We start from the raw sequence: 4,499 nt of genomic DNA, 5'->3' as shown, positions 1-4,499 counted from the left end.
ACACACGCGAGACAGATTTAGGTACCGGGCGGGGTGTTGTACTCGGTAGAGCAGTTGCCACGCTGCGATCTGTTTGAGACTCAGCCCTAGCTTGGGGGATTCGTCTTGTCGCGAGACGAGACCCCCGCGGCTGGGCGCCAGGGGCACGTGTGCCTTTGGCTTTGTTTTTGTTTTTTTTTTTTATTTTGTCTCCCGTACCCCTGGGCGTATCGGTTGGGCCGGGAGGCCACCCACCCACCCACCCACCCACCCACCCACCACCCACCCACTCCGCTGCATTCGGTGCGGCGGGCTGAGGCGTATCGGTTTTGCGGCCGCCTCCCCCGCCCCCGCACAACCACCCCCTCTCCCTTGATCCTCTGGCGTGGGTGCTGCGATGGGTGCCGCCTCCGTGCGCGCGGGAGCGGCGGGGGGCGGCGTCGGCGGCCGGGCGCGCAGTGTACTGCCGCACTACAGCATATCGCTTTGTCTGCCAGGCGGGGCGTCGCGTGGAGGAGGCGGCGGCGGCCGTCGCGTGGGGTGCCGTGCGGCGCCTTGTTGGTCGGCGGCCGGCGCCGGCGTGGTAACGTAGCGCCCACCGCAGTGCGGTGAACTACAATACCTCCACACCATGGATGTGAAATAAAATATAATAACACATGATGCTCCGCAAGAAAATAGACTTGGGATAGGGGTGTGTCGTTGGCAAGTCCCCGGGGCGTTAGGTGTGGGTGGTGATAAGTCCGTAGGAGGGGAGCCACCTGTGCGAATGTCGGGTAAACTAGTTTCGCATGTGGCCCACAGACTGTGCCTCCATCTACAGGAATCTACCGAGACTAGGTCCGGCGCAGAACACGGCCACCTACTGGTCCGTCCCTCGGAAGATGACGCTGCTTCCGACGACGATACCGCCCTCTATGAGACGGCCGGCCGACTATGATGTCGATGTCGCCTACAGCGCCCGCTTGACGACCCAGAGTAAAACGCCTGCTGCACCCCCTCTTCACCGCAGGTGACGCAAATCGAGTCAAAAGTGGTGGACCGACGGTCACTCCAGCCGCACCTGTGAATGCGCCACCCCCACCGCCCGACTCGCAACTCGAGCGGATGTACGGCGGACTTTTCCCGCAATCGTACATTGCAGTCCACCCCTATATCTTCCACTTCATGAAGAGTTATCTCCCAAAAGCCAAAGTCCCGCTGTCCAATACATGCTCTGGACGGCGGGCCGCGAGACGTGACGCTCGGTGGCAAAGAGTGCGCCGCTGAGGATATAGAGGGTCCGTCCCCCCGCACAGTGGTGACGGTGTGCGGGTAGTGTTTCCGACACCTCTTCCTGCGGTGGCAACTCTGGGGCAGAGTCCGATACTCGCCCACTGGTGGAAGGTAAGCATTCTGCTTTACATCAGTACATAACTAATATTTCAGTCGTCTGACGTCCCTCCTTAGTAAATGATGCAGGACCACATACATAGATGATACATACTGTAAACTGGGGAGGACAGTGTGAACCGCACTCGACCCAGTCACCCTATCTCACAGTCCACTCTGTGTGTAACAAAGCGAAAGCACCAAAGCACTATCGTTCAACAACATCCATTTTATCCTCGCTGCCACAGGACACTATCCAAACAACGACAAGAGGAACGTCACGTCCACTAATAAGACAGAATGTCTCACATCACCCGCAAACAACGCAGCTCAAATCAGCCAGCAACACCCACAGTGGTCCACCCAGTATCAACACAGGACGCAACGCCACGCCACAACACAAAGGTACAAGTAATAAAATACCCTTTGGCCACACCCCTTATAAAGGCATCGAACCAACCCACCACCTGACACCAGCCAAACGTACATCCTGATTTGACACATCTCTGGCAACCTAACCACGTTGGCCCTTAACCTAACCCACGTTGGCCCTTAACCTAACCCACGTTGGCCCTTAACCTAACCCACGTTGGCCCTTAACCTAACCCACGTTGGCCCTTAACCTAACCCACGTTGGCCCTTAACCTAACCCACGTTGGCCCTTAACCTAACCCACGTTGGCCCTTAACCTAACCCACGTTGGCCCTTAACCTAACCCACGTTGGCCCTTAACCTAACCCACGTTGGCCCTTAACCTAACCCACGTTGGCCCTTAACCTAACCCACGTTGGCCCTTAACCTAACCCACGTTGGCCCTTAACCTAACCCACGTTGGCCCTTAACCTAACCCACGTTGGCCCCTTAACCTAACCCACGTTGGCCCCTAACCTAACCCACGTTGGCCCCTAACCTAACCCACGTTGGCCCCTAACCTAACCCACGTTGGCCCCTAACCTAACCCACGTTGGCCCCTAACCTAACCCACGTTGGCCCCTAACCTAACCCACGTTGGCCCCTAACCTAACCCACGTTGGCCCCTAACCTAACCCACGTTGGCCCCTAACCTAACCCACGTTGGCCCCTAACCTAACCCACGTTGGCCCCTAACCTAACCCACGTTGGCCCCTAACCTAACCCACGTTGGCCCCTAACCTAACCCACGCTGCACCTTAACCTAAGTTACGCTGCACCTTAACCTAAGTTACGCTGCACCTTAACCTAAGTTACGCTGCACCTTAACCTAAGTTACGCTGCACCTTAACCTAAGTTACGCTGCACCTTAACCTAAGTTACGCTGCACCTTAACCTAAGTTACGCTGCACCTTAACCTAACTTACACTGCACCTTAACCTAAGTTACACTGCACCTTAACCTAACTTACACTGCACCTTAACCTAAGTTACACTGCACCTTAACCTAAGTTACACTGCACCTTAACCTAAGTTACACTGCACCTTAACCTAAGTTACACTGCACCTTAACCTAAGTTACACTGCACCTTAACCTAAGTTACACTGCACCTTAACCTAAGTTACACTGCACCTTAACCTAACTTACACTGCACCTTAACCTAACTTACACTGCACCTTAACCTAACTTACACTGCACCTTAACCTAACTTACACTGCACCTTAACCTAACTTACACTGCACCTTAACCTAACTTACACTGCACCTTAACCTAACTTACACTGCACCTTAACCTAACTTACACTGCACCTTAACCTAACTTACACTGCACCTTAACCTAACTTACACTGCACCTTAACCTAACTTACACTGCACCTTAACCTAACTTACACTGCACCTTAACTGTCACATGTAACGTCACAGGAATGTAGCTTTGCCTAACAGCAACCCTCTGAACATAGTTCACTGCTTGGATCCTCTGGTGTCATGTGTATTTCTTGATGCCATGGTGCGTACCCTCACATAAAGGTCTTTCGAGTGTTGCGTACTTTCTACACAGTCCCGCTAACCACTGGAAGGGTGTACCGCTACAGAACGAATATCGCCCTCCCCTCCTGCCCTTCCAAGCTGGTCGGTCAGGCGTTTGTTTGTGAAATGAGCCTTGCAGCTGTTCAGTTGCATTCGGTTGTCGATGCAGTCAGTGTACGTTGTGGTACGGCCTGTGTGGACTGTCCGCTGATGTACGCGTAACCCACACTGATCATCCGTCGTTACGTACTGAGTGACATAATGTGGCACATGCTTGACCGTACACCGGCTGCGCCCTACAATGGCGAATCATAAGGGCCATATGTTGTGCACGATGCTACTTGTCTCGTCTCCCCATTACAGCGAGATTGCACTGTTGTACGCCGTACAGACATGTGGTAAGTAGGTACGGACGAAAGTATTGCATGTTGGCCCCCCCCCCCCCCCTCCTCCCTCTGCCGGGAATCAGCGTGAGCCGTCTGTTGATGTAGCGACGAGGGTTTTCCTATTTAATCGTATTGCCCCACACAACATGATAGCACGGTGGACCGCGTTCCACATCTGCGACATGCTACAGAGGCCGGTTGACAGTCGACCGCGCAAGGGACATTGCACACGTGCGCGGACCATCTTCCACGTGTTCTCTCGTGTACATGCCGCAGTGTGTATGTGGGCTGATGTAGCGTGTCGTGACACATAACATGCAGGCATGCCAGAATCGTAGATTTCGCAAATGTAGATTGACGTATACGTTTGCTGCCAAAGATCCGCAAATGAACTGGAAATCAGTTGTTGAGCGGTTGTTCGCGCTGCAGGTGCATCGGTGATAGCGACGATCGGTACATCTGTGAACCGGTTGTTTCGGCGGTACCCGCCATGCCCCCGAACCTGAGTTGGCCATGTGGGTATGAAGCGATACGAGGCTGTGGCTTGGCGGGACAGTCCCCGGCCGGTGAGGGGGGGCCGCCCGGCGTGCTGGCCGCGCGCTGCGTGAGCGCACGCACTACAGCCGGCTGGTGGGGGGCGCCCAGTGGCAGGAGCGCCGGCCGACGGGCCCGGCTGGCGTCCCAGCTATGCGCCGGCGCACCCTGCGCGCGGCGCCAGGCGGCCAAAGTGGGTTCTGCCGAGCCCGGTGCGAAGCGCGGTGGACATCTGCAGTGTGCTGGTCCGATTGCGGACTGTGTGCGTTGAGGATGCGCCGCCGCCCGGCAC

The sequence above is a fragment of the Schistocerca gregaria genome, unplaced genomic scaffold, assembly GCF_023897955.1.
Source record: "Schistocerca gregaria isolate iqSchGreg1 unplaced genomic scaffold, iqSchGreg1.2 ptg000398l, whole genome shotgun sequence".
Taxonomy (NCBI): domain Eukaryota; kingdom Metazoa; phylum Arthropoda; class Insecta; order Orthoptera; family Acrididae; genus Schistocerca; species Schistocerca gregaria.
The sequence above is the reverse complement of the archived record's forward strand: the minus strand, read 5'-3'. Positions refer to the sequence as shown.